We start from the raw sequence: 17,453 nt of genomic DNA on the forward strand, positions 1-17,453 counted from the left end.
AGTCAGAATTTGTCTCAATGAACCATGAATAGGAGGTGGAGAAGCAGTGATTGCCAACCTGCTTTCCCTCTGAAATAAAGCCCAGGCTTTGCATTAGACAGATTTGTCTTCCATTTCCAACCCCACTGCTTATATGCCTTGTAACACCAGGCAGATCACCTGATCTCCCTCAGCTTCATTTTCCTTATCTAGGAACCACAATAAGATCCTTCTGGTTATTTATCTAAAGAGTATGAAAAGACTATTTTGAACAGATACATGCACCCCTAGGTTTATTGCAGCATTATTTCCAGTAGTTAAGATATGGAAACAATTTAAATGCCCATCAATGGATGGCTAGATAAAGAAGATGTGGTACATATACACGATGGAATAGTACTCAGCCATGAAAAGATGAAATCTTGCCATTTGCAACAACATGGATGGACTTGGAGGGAACTGGGATAAGTGAAGTAAGTCAGGTGGAGAAAGATAAATGCTGTACAATTTCACTCGTAAAACAAAACAAAAGAAAACAAATGAACAACCCCAAACCAAACAAAAACAGACACATAGATACAGAGAGCAGAGTAGTGGTTACCAGAGGATAAGGAGGTCTGGGGGAGGGAGAAATGGGTAAAGGGATCAAATGGATGGTGATGGATGGAATCTAAACTTTTGATGGTGAGCACACTGTAGTGTGTACGTAAGTTGAAATATAACGTACACATGAAACTTATATAATATTACACACCAATTTTACCTCGATAAGAAAAGGAAAAAGATCTTTCTGGTGGGATCATTGGTTGAATTAGATGAGATAATACATATTAATGTACCAATCCCAATGTTTTGGGCCCAAAGTGCACACTTAATAAAGGTATACAGTTTTTAGCTTTCAGTTACCTTTCAACACTTCAAAGTCATTTTCACCCCAAAAGAAGCCACTAAACTTGAAAGCTGAAGGCCCATAAATAAGATCAAACTAACCGTGCCTTACTGAGCTCTTTAATCCTATGACACACTGTAGTGGGCTCCAGCGCACGGTCTGCGAGAGAGCAGTTGTCGTGTCTCCCTGAGAACCAGCCACTGACACAAGAATGGCTGGAATTAACAGTCTTGCCTCACTGAATTTTCCCCCACGTTTTCCAGTCATTTATGTAAAATGTGTGGTTGATTCCTTTCTCCATTGTGCCAACAGAAATAATCTTCATCAGGAGATAATTAACATCTTATACGTGACTCATGTAAGTCTGTTTGAAACTCACCCAAAGGCCCTGATCTCATGGCAGCTTCACTTCTGACTCTGGCTCCCTCTTGCCTAGTGAGTTCAAATGCCTCTGATGTCTTTTTCCTTCATTATTTATTTATTATTTTCTGATCAGTTGAACAAAATTTGAATACTTGCTTAATCTTGCAAGAAAATATCTGAGGTGTGCTTGGAACCACAAGTGATCACAGTGATATTTCTTTAAAGTTTTCTTGTCTCACCCTCAAAGTCTCTGTTTCCTTTTTTCTTTTTTTTTTTTAATTGAAGTACAGTCAATTACAATGTGCTAATTTCTGATGTACAGCACAGTTTCCAAATCATGCATATACATACATAGATTCATTTTCATTTTTTTTTTCATTAAAGGTTATTACAAGATATTGAACATAGTTCCCTGTGCCATACAGGAGAAACTTTTTAAAATCTATTTTTATATATAGTGGCTAACATTTGTAAATCTCAGACTCCCAAATTATTCCTTCCCATCCTCTTTATCCTCTTTCTCCAGTAACCAAAAGATTGTTTACTATGTCTGCGAGTCTGTTTCTGTTTTGTAGATGAGTTCATTAGTGTCCTCTTTTTTTCTTTTTTTAGATTCCACATATGAGTGGGGTCATATGGTATTTTTCTTTCTCTTTCTGGCTTACTTCACTTAGAATGACCATCTCTACACCCATCCATGTTGCTGCGAATGGCGTTATTTTATTCTGTTTTCAAAACTCTCCTTTTACCTACTTTCCGTTGCTCTCCAGGTGTTCGGGGCCTCCCACGTGGTGTTTTCCTTCCTCCCTGATTGTCTTCTTTCCCTCCTTTATTGTTAAACATACATTTCACCTTAGTTTTAATTGTATAAGTAATGCCTATAAAATTTACGTAATAAAAATTCAAATAACTCAGATAATTCAAATGTTGCCTTGAGCACCAATCCCTAGTCTCACTTCCATTTCCAGAGATAATCACTGTTATTAGTTGACATATACCCTTCTATATCTTTTCCTCTACAATTACTAGGATGGATCATATGAAGTTGTTGCTTTTGTAGGTCACAGTTGGTCAGTATCAGCAATTTTAAAGGATTTATCCTTCCCTCTATATGTATATAGAAAGAGAGAGACACACACACATGGAAGTACAGCGTGTTATTTTGTGGATTTTAATAACCTAAGTAAAATCATGTTGTATTATACATATTTTACTGCAATTTTTTTTTTCACAGAGTAATATATCCTGGAGATCTTCTAGGTTGGAGCATGTAGCTCTACCCTATTCTTTTTAACTTCTGGTAAAATTACTTAGTGTTAATCATTTATTTACCTTCTCCATTCCTCTCGCTCTCTCTAACTTATCTATTTATTGCTTGCTATTATAAATCCTACCAAACCTGTACATGCCTCTTTGTTTATGTGTGCAAGTGTGGTTGCACTGAGTTACGATGAGTCCAGTTCAAAGTGAGGAAATGTAATACTTGAGTCTGTCTCAGACCCTTTTGGAAGGTAGATGTATCGTTTTATCAGACTATTCCAGACTTTGAAAAAAGATTTGAGCCTCTTTACTATTCACATGAAGTGAACAGGAGGAGGGCTTCACATCATCTAGCATGGCGTCTCATTCTAGGAAGTGGTCTGTCAGATGAAAATAATTCAGAGTATTTCAGATGTTTATTAGAACTCTGTATAGAACATCTGTGAGGATTTGATGTCTATCCCATGGTGTAATTCTGATTTCCCTTCCCTTCATTAAATTCTTGTTTCTCATTTCTCTTGCTCTCAAAATCTCTCTCAACCAATAGCTACCATGGAGATTCTCAGTTTGCCTTTCAATTTCACTTTCATAACGACTTCCTCCAAACCCATCCCTGCATAGGTTTTGACTTCCTCCGACTTCATCTCTCTCTTTCACTTACTTTTCCCCTACCAGTTGACCTCCCTCTCCTGTGACATGATCTTCTTAGACTTCTAAGGTAAAAAAACCCTTGACTTAGAAGATTCTCGGAAAGGAGGATAGGAAGACTGACTTTTCCCCTGGCTGTAGGGAGCAGAGAGAAAGACGACTCCTCCATCTTTCCTGGAAGTTGCAGTTTTAGCAGGAGAAGGAGCTGAGGTGTGTGAGGCTGCAGTGTTGCCTTAATTTTTTAATACCTGGAAATAACATGTGTGTAATACACCTTTTGACTATTTTCTTGGAACTTTGGAGGAGACAAACGATAGCATAGAATTCTATGTGTAGTCTCTGGAAGATATAAAAAGTTCCTCCTTCTTGATTTTTCCAAAGAAGAAAGACTGTGTGTTTCTTAGGAGTGCAGGGTTAATATACTTCTGCAAAGGCTTCTGGGTTCCTCACTGGGGGCAGGGAAGGAGAGAATGAAAGGATAAGAGACTTCGAAGCTTAAGCTTCTGGGCACAGACTGATGAACAGCTGAACAGTTGTTTGGGGGTCACTCTTGCTACATGTCTTACCCCGGCCTCTGCACCCCTGAAGTCCTAGGAGAGAATTGTTGGCACATGAGAAAGCAATACCAGAACTTTTATTCGTACTTACTTTTTTGCCTCATCCTTTTTAGTTTCTGTTTTGGTGTGTGTCTCCTAGTGTACATAAAGTATATTAATAAAATGGTATACAAATATAATAACTAAATAAAAAATAACTATAAGTTAATGTATATATACTAGGGGTGCTTGCTCAAATGTGTTGACCCATAGAGGCACACTGTCAAAAAGAACATTTGTCCATTCGTTCATTTATTCATTATTGAATTCTTGCTGTGTGTCAGTGTTGTCTCGGTGATGGGGTTGTAATGGTGAACAAAATTTGAGAATGACTGCTTCATAGGAACGGTTCAATCACCCTTCCATCAGTAATACTGATTAATAGTTCAATCAGTAACTTTTTTTTTAATGAGACTCTTGCTTTAACTGCTTGTGATAGATGGACTAGAAACAGAATCAGCCCCAAGCTTCCTGAAAACTGTTGGAAAATGTGAGTGAAATCGTCAGGATAGAACACTTCTAAATCGAAACATCTGGATCTGAACAGTGTAAATAAAAGATCCGTTTCCTTCTCAGAAGAGGAGCTGAAGGGTAACAGAAAAGGGAAAATGCTCAGAGATATTCCAAAGGACGTACGCTTTTGGGCTGCAAAGCGAGGAACGCTCTTCCTTCTAAATCTCCTGTGGCATCCATACCAAACATAAAGCAAATTTATATAAATTATTCTGCCAAATAAACATTTGGTGTCGGCGTATCCAGTGAGAGGAACAGGGCTGAGCTCTTCCCATCCTTCCTCTCAGCACTAGGTGGGTATTATTATTCCTGTTCTCTACGTGAGAGCACTGAGATTCGGTTCAAGAAAATTCCCAAGGCAGTCAGGTAGAGGGGATGCATTTCCACACAAGTCCAATGCCAAATCCATCTCTTACCCTTATGCCACATCGCCCGAGGTGCAGGGAGAAGCTGGAGGGATTAGAACCGAGATGGAGAAGGAAATTCAGAAGAGGCAAAATCAAGAAGCATTGTGATTGCTGATCTTTTTCCTCCTGAGATGTCCTCTCATAAATTCTTTTTTTTTTTTTTTTTTTTTTTGGCCCTTCCAAAGAGACACATAAGGATAGAATTCAAGGACTACGGTTAAAACCATGGCTGGCGTGTCGTAAAATCCATAAAGAAGCCTGTGTGGTGGGGGGAGGGGTGTGGGGGACCTGTGGAGGTGCTGTTCAGGTACAAATGATGGGCTTTTTGGAGTCAGGCTTGACTTGGAATCTTCATTTTGCTGCTTACCGACTAAATGAGGCAGAGCCAACTCTACCATCCCCAAACCTGGGTTTCCACATCTCTGAGATGGAGCTGATTCCTCTTACCTTACAGAGCCATTGATAACGTATGCAAAGTGTTTATACAGCAAAATAACACACAGCCGGGATCTGTAAAGCTCTTTTCGTTTTCCCGAGGGAAGCCAAGCCATCTGCTTTCCTACTGCAGTGAATAAGCAGCAACAGATCCTACAAATGAGATCAGTGTAACTGCTGTCAGAAACAAGCAGACTTTCTAAGAGCTTGTAAGCCTTGCCCTAAGCACTCGGGTATATTATCTTTAATGCTAGCAGCCACCCTCCAAAGGAGTGCTGTTATTTCTGTTTTAGAGATAAGGAAAATGAAACTTTGAGAAGTTCGGATTGACCGCAGGAAAACGGCAGAGCGAGGAGGAGAATTTTGCACAAAGTGTGCTTCCTTTCCAGCAGTCCTAGTCTGTGGCTGCAGAGGCACGAAGAGGCAGGGACACCGACTTCTAACTGTCCAGTCAGAGAAAAGTAGCATGCGTGTGTCCTGATTTTCTAAACCAGACCTTATTTTTAGGGGAATCATGGAATGTGACAAGCCTTCACTTCCTATGCTTGTTCTGTGGGAAGAACACCCTAGAACTGTTTGTGGAGGCCGAGGAAGGAGGGGGTGACAGGAAGGGAGGAAGCAGGAACATTACACGTTTCCCTTTTTGCTCTGAATCAAGTTCTCTGAAACAGGACCACTGGGAACATGATGCCTCTGGCAAGATGTCATCCTGACACTTCCTTATCATTCAACTATGTTTATGTCTTGGTAGAGAATGCAGTCCTTTTTGGGGGGGATTCTGTGCTGTTCCCCCCAAACACAGCATTTCGCAAAATGAAAGCTGAAGAATTAAAGTAGTCATATAAAACTCTTCCAAAAAGAGGCACCATGTGATATCAATTAATAGTAAGAGATGTGGCGTCAGATAGAATAGCATTCAGTTCACAGCGCTGAAGTTTACTAGCTCTGTGACCTGGGGAACTTGCATTCCTGAACTTGTGTTCCTTCATCTGGGAAACGGGATCAGACATTCATTTGGTGATTTTTGAGCAAAAACTATGGCCAGGCACTCTTTAGGCATGAAGGATATAGTAGAGAACAAGGAAAACTGATACCCTTGCCTTATGGAGTTTATCAAAGTGGGGGAAAGAGGTAAGATGTATGATACAGAAATAAAAATGTATTAGATAGTGCTAAGGAGAAAAAGTAAAGCAGGAAGGGAAGATGCAAATTGTTTGGTGGGGCGAGTTTGAATTTTAGGATGCCCAGGACAAGCCTCACTGAGAAAGTGACTTTTTCAGGAAAGAGATGAAGGAAGAAAGCAAGCTAGCTATGCAGATGTCTGTAGAAGGCAATAACCAGCTGTATACATGGGTTTGTTGTTTAGGAGAGAAGTTCCAGGCTAGAAATATAATTGAGATGTCATCGCCTAATAGATGACCCGTTACGTTGGATGAGGTCGCCAGGGAGTGATGGTAAATGAAGAAAAAAATTATTCTAAACACGGAGACCTGCAGCATGCCATCATGTACAAGTACCAAAGAGTAAGTACCAACAAAAGAGACGAAAAAGGATGAGCAAGCCACGTGAGAGCATAACCAGGGGAGTGCGGTGTTCTGGAAGCAAAATGAGAATGTACTGCATGGCAGGAAGAATCCTGCTGAGACAGTGAGTGAGATAAGGATTGAGAAGTGACCCTTGGATTTAGCAACACAGCAATCACTGGTGTCCTGAAGAAAACCTGTTTTTGGTGAAGTGTTGGTGATAAAAGCCTACTTGGAGTGAGTATAAGAGAGAGAGGAAGGAGAGAAACCCGGAGAGTGTCCAGACAACTCAAGATGTTTCGAGAGAAGAAGAGAAAGAAATGTAACCCTGATGAAGGAGAGGACTTTTATTTCTTTATTATTCTGAAGAAGAAGAAAAAAAAAAAATCCCAAAGAGCTTTGTATGTTGGTGGAAAAAAAAAAGTTTTAGTGCAGGAAAAACCTTTGTGGTTTCCAAATACTGGGAATTGGGATAATAATAATAACAACCGTAAAGTTGTAATTGAGCTTTTCTAGTAAATACTTACTGACTCAGGTTCTGTGTCAGACCCTTTGCATTTCCTACCACCCTCTAAGATACACTGCTATCAATCTCATTTTACTGAAAGGAAAACTGAGGCTTGACATGTTAGTCATCATGCTTTAGAACAAAGAGTCTCAAACTCCATTGTGCATGCAAATCGCCCATTGTGCTAAAATGCAGATTTTGATTCAGTAGGTCTGGGCTGGGTCTTGCGATTCTCCGTTTCTGACGTGCTCCCAGGTGCTGCTGATGCTGCTGGCGATAGAACCACACCACGGGTAATGTGAGTCCAGAGCAGGTCAAGGGGATGATCCTGAATACCTGCCTGGCTGATGAAAACCCCAAGTTCTTTCTACTGGGCCACGTGTGCTCCCATGTTCTTGGTGGAGCCACAGGTTAGAAAACCAAAGTGAAAGAGAACCTCCGGGAAGCAAGGGAGGAAGGAGAACAGCCATCTCTCCTGCTCCCTTGCTGGAAGAAACCTGAGGAAAGTGAGCCAGGGTACGTCTGTAGCACAAGTCGTATGCTTCTTATCAGCCCATCTGAAACACCGAGATGCTTGCATTGAACCAACTCATAGTCTGGGCCGGGCTTGCTTTTCTAGTCATGTTGAGAGTTGGATCCCAATTCATTGTTATTTAACCTCGCTGTGATCCCTGCCTCTGTAGTATGTGCAACACATCAAAGTTAGTCCCACATGTAGACCATGAACGGAAAAATAGACAGCTGACCTTCTTAAAGTTCAAACAGAAAGCTTGCTCTCTGCATCAGTGAGGTGTGATTGCAAGACAGAGCACTGAGATTTGGGGGTTAGACACAGCTGGGCTTAAACCCTGGCTCTGTTATGCATTAAGTGTGTGATCGGAGCACAATTTGAACCTATACCCTCCTTTCTAAAATGGAGAAAGTGCTGTCTAATTTACAGGGAGGCAATACTGCACATTGGTTAAAAGTGTGGCCACTGGAAAGATTAACAAGAGTTCAAATCTTAATGCCATGAACTTCCTAGTTGTGTTCTTAATTAAGCCTCAGTGTTTTCTCATCTGTAAAATGGGGAGAAGGGTATGCCTGCTTCTTATGGTTGGTATGAAAATCAAATGGGAGAGTTCATGCAAAGGTCAATACATGTTAGCTCTTATTATTAACACTAGTGTTGTTATTATTATATTGGGACTTTTGGGACGATGGATTGAGATACAGATGTGGAGTGCTTTTATGGAAGGTGCACTCCATACATCTTTGTTTTGCTTTTCCCCACTGAATAAATGGAACAGGCAACTCTGAGGTTACTTGATGAAGTTTGCTGATGGAAAATGTTAAAAAAGCGAGCGAGAGAGAAGCATCTTACGTATCTAGGATTTAGTAGTAGTAATTTAGTCTGAGGCATAACTAAAGAATAAAAGGAATCACTGAAAAAAATATCGGTCTTGCACAGTAGGAAATGCCAGAAGGATGAGAATGCTGTCAGCAAGGGGGTGCTTACGTAGACAGACTCTGCTGGCTTCCCAGCTTCTCCCTGAGCTGTAAGGGGCTCTCCACACAGCACTTGCCTGGTACTGAAGCAGCTGGTAACATTTCTTGTGGTTTCGAGATCAGCCAGCTGCAGGGCTACTTTGCAGAGGTATCTGCCGATGGGCTTTATCCATGCTGTCTTAAAAGGCCACGATTTCGACTGCTGGGTCTTCAAATCGTCTTTATCCAGACTTACTTAAATTTTTTTTCTTTTATTTTGAAGAATACAAAAATCATTAAAATTCATATAAAAGCATAATCCAATTTTATCATTAACAACTGGAACCAAACAGCATTTAAAAAAGATCTTTGGAAGAATAAGTTGTAGAAAGTACAGCAACTATTCCATCATTTTAGTTCTAAGCACCCATCCATTATATGGCTTTTGTATTGTAACTAAAATAAATGGACATGTCTCTGTCTTCCTGGAAATTTCAGTATAGAGGAACAAATACATTAAGAGTGAGAGTAAACTAAAAATTTCTTAAGCCAAAGGAGAATACAATATCATCTGAGAGGGGAAAAAAAAATCATACAGGGAAAGTTATGGAGGATGTAACAGATGAGTTCATTCTTAAGGGTTAGGTAGGATATAGAAATAAATGATCGTCAGAATCCAATCTGCAAATTTGGATTTGCAAATTTATGTACACTAAGCAATATACCAACTCCTGGAGGCACAGGAGTATTTGAAGATAAAGATCCTTATTTAGCAATAACCACTAATTTCCATTATGGGCTGATTCCACGGAGTTAGGCACTGCTCTCAATATGATCCTTTTCTGGATGCTGGACTGCTGAGATGGAGAATGAAATGAGTCCCTGACAGGTTAAGTGTCAAAGAGTTGATCATTTCATCATCCATCAAAATTCACATCCCAGACTAATAATATAAAATTGCCTATTAGCCCTAAACAACATGCTGTTTCTCTCCTCTGTGCTTTTGCTCAAGCTGTTTTCTCTGCCAAGAATGCCCTTTCTCTACATCTTTAACCTGGGTAACTCAACACAGTGGCAAGACATGTGACTCCACGGAGAGGGTCATTCCTGTCTTATTTGTGCCCCTGTAGCACCCGGGACGACCTCTGTCCTCAGACAGAGCTCGTGGCACTCGCCTGACTTCTCCCTTCACCATAAGCTCCTTACTTTTCTATCTCTCGTGCCATGCACCATCCTCAACACATAATAGGCACTCCAGTCTGATACTGTTTATCTTTTACTAGGCAAATATAGTCCACTTACATATTCTGTGATTTATCGACATATTTGGCTTTATTTCTAGTTTCATTTTGGACTATTTAAACCATTTTCTATGTTTTATTTTTGAAATTTTCTTTTTGCCTTCTTTTGAATGGATTTTTAAAAAATTCCTTTTATTTCCTTTGTGATCTGAAGGCATACATTTTATTTCTACTGCATTCTATTTTGGTGGCTACACTTAAGATTTAAAAAATGCCTATTTCACTTTAGAAAGTCAAGTAAGTTAGCACCTGTACTCTCCATCTAAACAGTACAGTGGCCTTAGACTGTTTTAAGTCTTGTCATTCTCATTTTGCATATATTACTCAATATCTTAGTTCACCTTTAGTATTATATTATGTTTATTTTTAAATCAAATTTACTTCTGCTGAAGTACAATTAACCATCTGTGAATGAGTCTAATTCTGGACTTTCTGTTCTGTTCCATCGATCTGTTTGACTACTAACATGCTTTCTGTTACCATTGCTTTATACTAAAGCTTTTAATCAGGAAGTATGTCTTCCTACTTTGTCCTTTTCTTCTAAATTGTTTTGGCTCTTCTAGGCCTCTTAAACTGCCAGAGACATTTTAGAATCAACTTGTCATATTTACAAAAAAGTTACTAGGGTTTTGATTGATTTTTTTATTGAAGTAGGGATCCAATTTTATTTTTTTTAACTGTAGATGAGTGTTTTCCCAGCACCACTTAGAAAAGTCCATCCTGGCTGATTTGTGCTTCCACATATATTATAGATCAAATGTACATAGATATATGCATTTACTTCCAGGCTATGTATTCCATTTCATTGATACTTTCATTTTTTCTCGTGCTAATAATATACTGTGTGAATCATGACAACTTTATAATAATTACAGGTATCTTGTAAGAGCCATCACCCCTCCTTGTTCTTTGATTTTAGGATTGTTTTGACCTTTCTTAGCATTTTTGTTTTCCACATTACCTTGTTAATTTCTACAAAAAAAAAAAAAGAAAAAAAAAGAAAACCTGTTGGTATTTTCATTGGAATCACTTTGAATCCTTAGATCAATTTGGGGAGAGTGAATACCTTTATATTAAAATTTTTAATGCATTGAGCCTACTCTATCTCTTCATTTATTTAGTTCTTCTTTTGTGCTTTTGAATATGATTACATTTTTTTCTCCATAAATATTTTATACACATTTGTTAGATTTATTATTATGTACTTTATATTTCCAGAAGTTATTGTAAACAGCAACCTTTTTCTTCAAGTCCCTGAATGTTGGTTAATAGAAATGCAAATGATTTACTATTCTGATTTTATATTCAGCTAAGTCTCATAATTTAGGAAGATTATAATTTTACTATCTAGTTAAAGAGTTTTTTATTTTGTCCTTTCTAGTCTATACACTTTTATTTTCTTACTGCATCAGCTAGGACTTCTAATACAAGGTTGAAAAGACAAGATAGTGATAGAGGTCCCTTGTCTTGGTGGGACCTAACAAGGAGAGCTTTCAGCATTTTACTAACAGTTATGTTTACTTTCCATATCCTTAGTGATATACTGACCTAAGCCTGTTCAGTCACATGCAGGGCTTGCAACAGGTTATATAAGCTATTTTGAATCTGCTTATAAATATTTGTTTAACAAATGTGTATAATTGTGGTTAAATTTGGTATGAGACTTGCTTTTCTTTGAATGAATATTAATGTTCAAAATGTGTTCAAAATCTACTGAGTTGATCATATAATTTTTCTCCTTCTATCTATTAGTGTGTTAAATTACACTAATTGATATTTTAATATTAATCCAACCTTACATTCCTGAGATAAACTGAACTTGGTTATCACCTATTACTTGTTATAATTACTATACTCAATTATATGAGAATTTGTTTAGGACTTTTGCATCTATCCTCATGAGTGAGATTGTCCTGTAAATTTCCTTTTGAATACTATCTTTCTAAAGTGTCAAAATCTGCCTCTCAGATATTACCAGCACCACAGCCTGTTGATGAGACAAATCTGACGATTTGATGAGACCACTGCTTGCAGCTGTACGAGAATGCCAGCTCTGCGAAGCTTCGACAGTGCCTGTGAGAAGAGAAAGGTAAGGGCAGGACTTACTAAATTGAAAGTCTGATTTAAAGGCAGGTCTTTTAAAGGAGGTAGAGCTGATTAGGAGGGGGTAAACATTCAAGATCCAGTGGTCTAGAATTGGTGGAAAGACAGAGGAGGATTCAGAGAATCAGGGTGTCAACTGTCTGTTGATGTTTGACACTGAGGAATTGATGAGTCTTCGGGAAATTCATATAATGAAGAATCAAATAACCATTTGCCGAGCAGAAGACTCCTGGAAGAACAAAAACATGCTAATGAGTGCGAAGAAACTGCACAAGTTATGTTAGCACACAGAGTAAAGTGTGGTTTGGTTCAGTGTCCAAGTTAAGCACGGGAGTATACTGACTCTGTGTTCAGAAGTTTGGTGTCAAAATCGTGCTAGATTCATAAAGCGATCTATGGAGTGTTCCTTCATTTTCTATGCTATGGTATATTTTGTACAAGATTAAGATTATTTGTTATTTGAGTATTTGGATGTTCATAACTTTTTAAATTGTCTAGGATTGGTGTTTTCTTTGTGGGAAGATTATTTTAGCATTCATTTCATTTCCCTATTTCATTTTTTTCTTTTTTAAAAATAAACTTTACTGTTTAGAGCAATTTTAGGTTCATAGCAAAACTGAGAGAAAAGCACAGAAAATTCTCAATATACCTCTTTCCCCTGGCCCTGCCACCCCAAATAGCCTCCCCCACTATCAACATCCCACACCAGAGTGGTACATTTGTTACAGTCAATGAACCTACATCGACACATCATTATCCATAGTTTACATCAGGGTTCACTTTTGGTGTTGTACATTCTATGGGTTTTGTCAAATGTATAATGACATGTATCCGCCATTATAGTATCATACAGAATGGTTTCACTGCCCCAAAAAACCTCTGTATTTCACCTATTCGTTCCTCCCTCCCCCTTAACCCCTGGCAACCACTGATCTTTTTGCTGTCTCCATAGTTTTGGCTTTTCCAGAATATCAAAGAGTTGGAATCATAGAATAGGTAGCCTTTTCAAATTGGCTTCTTCAACTTAGTAAAATATACACTTAAGTTTCCTCCATGTCTTTTAATGTCTTGGATAACTCATTTCTTAAGTGTTGAACAATATTTCATTGTCTGGATGCTCTACAGTTTATTTATTCATTCACCTACTGTAGGACGTCTTAGTTGCTTCCTATTTGGGGCAATTATGAATAGATCTGCTGTAAATATTCCCATGCAACTTTTTATGTGGAAAGAAGTTTTCAACTCCTTTTGGTCAATATCAAGGAGCATTGCTGGATTGCATGTTAAGGGTATGTTTAGTTTTGTAAGACATTGCAAAACTGTCATCCAAGTGGTTGTACCATTTTGCATTCTCACCAGCAATGAGTTCTTGCTGCTCCACGTCCTCATTTTGCCAGTGCATTGGATTTTGACCATTTCAATAGGTGTGCAGTGGTAACTCAATGTTGTTTTCGTTTGTGTTTTCCAAATCACATGCAATGTTGTGCATCTTTCCAAATGTTTGTTTGCCATCTGCATATTTCTTTGATGAGAACTTTTACCCATTTTGCAATCAAGTTATTTGTTTTCTTATTGAGTTTTGAGGGTTTTTTGGTGCATTTTGAATAACAGTACTTTATCAGATATGTCTCTTGCAAATATTTTTCTCCCAGTCTATGGCTTGTGTTTTCATTCTCTTGACAGTGTGTTTTGCAGAGCAGAAATTTTTAGCTTTAACAAAGTGCAGTTTGTTAATGATTTTGCTCATGGCTCATACCTTTGGTGTTATAGCTAAAAAAAATCACCCCCATGTCCTAAGTATTATTATCACTTGGGACCTCCTGTGAATACCGACATCCAGGCCTCACCCCGAATCAATCAAATAAAAATGTTTGGGGTGGGACCCAGGCATTAGGATTCTTAAATCTCCCCAGGTGATTCCAGCGTAAATCCTAAGTTGAGAACCTCATAAGAAAAGAAAACATTTTCACCAATGTTAATACAGGCTCTAGGAAATTTCAGAAATCAATGAGAAATGAAAGTAATTTCAAAAAAAGTTAACTTGATTTTGAATTTCAAACTTTAGAGGGCTCTGAAAACAGTATGACAAGCCATAGAAAGCTGTTATAAGTGGAAAGCATTGTTGTCACATGATAGTGTGGAGGGTCTATAAACATCTGTGCTGGACTGGTTGTAATGGTAAAACACAAGACAGAAACACACTTACACTTGTCTACAAAACAAAACAAAAGTCATTGCCACACCCAACGTCGTCTTGATTTTCTCCTATGTTATCTTTTAGGAGTTTCATAGTTTTAAGTTTTACATTTATGTCTATCCGTTTTGAGTTAATTTTTGTAAACGGGTGTAAAGTCTATGTCTAGATTCAATTTATTTCTTTATATAAGGATATATAGTTGTTCCAGCACCATTTGCCATATTTTTTTCCAGTTTTACTATGTAAAATTATTACAGTTCGACTGCACATACACATTATATTGCATGTAAATACATGAGAACAGTATACTCCACTTTTTTAAGTTTTCATATATGTACTAATTATTATTTCTAAGAACAGATTAGACCTTTAGCTTTTTAAACTTACATAGTTATCAATGGAATAAAGCCAACTACAAAATAAGAATCAACAGAATGCGGTAATCCAGTCATAAAGAACAGTCAAATGTGCTTACATATATTCAAGAAATCAAAATAATATTATTTTTTTAAGTTTAGCTGTTTACTCTAAAGGATGTTTGTTTAATTTCTAGCTATTTTGTAGTGGGAGGTTTTTCAGTGTATCTTTTCTATCATGATGCGAGAAAAAAATCCCCTGTTAATGTTTGTTGAAATGAATAAATCACATGACCAGGAAAGTATGCTGAAAGTTTAGCCTGTGAGGGAAAAAAGAAAGGAACAAAGAAAGGATGAATTAGTAAATTCAGCAGTTTGCCACTTTTCTCTATGATTTAATTTCCAAGATTTCATCAGCATTTATTCTGTTTTACATGAAACCACAGGCATGCCACGGTATTACTTAACCTTAGCCCTGGGCATGATCTTCCTGGGTCAGATCCAAGCCTGACAACTGTGGTGAATTCAGATCCTGTTTGTGGGTACACTGAGGCAGGTGGCAAGGATGGTATGTGGTCATGAAGTGGTGGCCCTTCAGCCCACAGAGCGAAGAGACCATAAAATTAAAAGACCTGCCATGTTGTTCTAATGAGGGAATTATCACAGTTCAGAATTAATGTTCAAAAAGATTGCGACTCTCATAGAGATGGAAAAGTGAACAGGTATTAAGTATTTTACTTAACTTATAATGAGGAAGTCGCACTGATTTATAACTGGTTCAAAGGAGAAATTACAAAAGCATAAATTCATATGAAATAAAGGAATGCTGAAATGAACTGTGTGGGCAGACAACATGAGGCTTTTCTACGTGGGGGAGGGAAGTCAACTGAATCTCCGGGACAAGACAGAATTCGCGTGCTTCCAAACAAGCATGCATTTCTATTAGTTATCTCTCACTTTCTGTTGTAAAATAGCTTCTATAGAATTACAAAAGGTATCTTGGTAGGGTATATTATAGACAATGCATAGCTTCCCATTGAAGCCTGAATTTTTTCTTACACCACCAAGTCTGAGATGGTTTGTCAAGTCCATGAAATGGGTCTAATTTTCTAAAGTATGACTGATCCACAAATCTGGTCCTTTGTGAAATAGAGAAAGAAATGAGAACAGTGTCCTCTCTAGATGTTTTTGTAGTTGTCTCTGCCTGCTAGGACTCCATCACAGAGTCTCATCTATCCAAATCCCTATTCATCAAGTGTTCTGAACCAAGACGTATAGTAAGTGTATTTTACATTGCAACAGAGTGCTAGCACATATGCACCCAAAAGTGAAACCAAAGTTTTACTAAAACAAATCCTACCTTTATTATGTAGAATATCATCCTATCTTTTCTTTTCCGTTCCTTTCCTTTTTACAAAATGTTGGTGACTCACTACATTAAGACCCACTACTGAAGTGATTTTCAACTTTAGCTGCACATTTTAGGTCACTCAAAGAGCTTCCAGAAATACTGATGCCTGGGTAGCACTCTCAAAGATTCTGATATAAATGCTCTGGCTCATACATTTATTAAGAATTTATTAAAAATCTCTCAGGTGATTTGATGTACAGCCAAGGCTGACAACTATTCTCCCAGAGACAGCCATGACTTTCTAGCTCTTTTCTCTGTCTGCCTGGCCTGCCTTCCATGGTCAATCAAAGTGTTAAAAAATGGGCTGTGGTCATCCAACCAATCAATCTTTGTGAATAGTATGAAATAATCATCTTGCCCAAAGAGGGGCAAAAGGAACCTATTTCTTAACATGGTCCATATGGAATAAGACTAATTATTGGAATTTTAGGCATCTAACTGCCTGCAGCAACCAAAACAAAACAACTCATTATTTTTTCTTCAAAATGAATAACTGATTATTCTTTGTAAGCCAACCTTCTCATACCTGCATCTTCTATGATCCGTTGATTACTGAAATTCTGCTCTAATCACTTTCCTAAAGTTTCTGAGTCTGTGTTATGATCAGGATTTTCAAATTTGCTTCAAGCTTGGGAGTTTATTCTTGAATCTTCCACCACCATATTTATGACTTTGGGCAAACACTTAACCTCCCTTTGTTTCAGTTTTTTTTTTCCCCATCAGGAGAATCATTTTAATAATTTCTGCTCATTGCTCTTGGATTGGATATTATTGGATAAGACTTTTAAATTATAACAAAACATAGAACTGGTAACAGGACACCAACCCTCTCAGAAGATCCCTAATTTAATTTCAGGCATCCAGGTGGTGCACCTTTATGGAACATTGACTACGCCTCAACTACTATTTTAGGAACTGGATTACAGAGATAAATTGGTCACCACTCTTACTGCCAACTTGTTCACATATGGAATAGACAGGAAAACATTGGCAATACAAGATGGTATCTGCCAGACTAGACTCTTTTGTCTCCAACACAATGGAGCTACTGGAACACAGACTGAGTTTTCTTGGCAGTATCACTGAAGTTTCCCAGGAAAGCCAGTTCAGGGTGGTAAAGACTGATCTGATCACATTGATCACACACACTAATTTGAGGGCTGAAACTGAGTTACAGCCACTATACTTTTCTTTTTTTCCTATTACCTATATTTTTCCTCTTATCTATATCTGGGGAGGATTTTTCTTCCACCACTGTGTTTTCATCAGAATCACATTGCAGTTCTAAACTATGATCTAATCTTTTTAATCTTCCATACTTTAAACAAACTAGCAGGGTCTTTCCTGTAGGGATACTGACTTCTTAAAGCAGAGGAAGAAGGTGAGTGACCCAATGCCATCTCTCCCTTTTAAGGCCATCTTACTCCAGGATGTTGTCTCTTGGTTTTCAGCCCCTTCTGTGAGTAGAGTTTAATCAAGCCAGCTGTGCTCCTACAT

Source organism: Camelus ferus, chromosome 11, assembly GCF_009834535.1.
Source record: "Camelus ferus isolate YT-003-E chromosome 11, BCGSAC_Cfer_1.0, whole genome shotgun sequence".
NCBI classification, from domain to species: Eukaryota; Metazoa; Chordata; class Mammalia; order Artiodactyla; family Camelidae; genus Camelus; species Camelus ferus.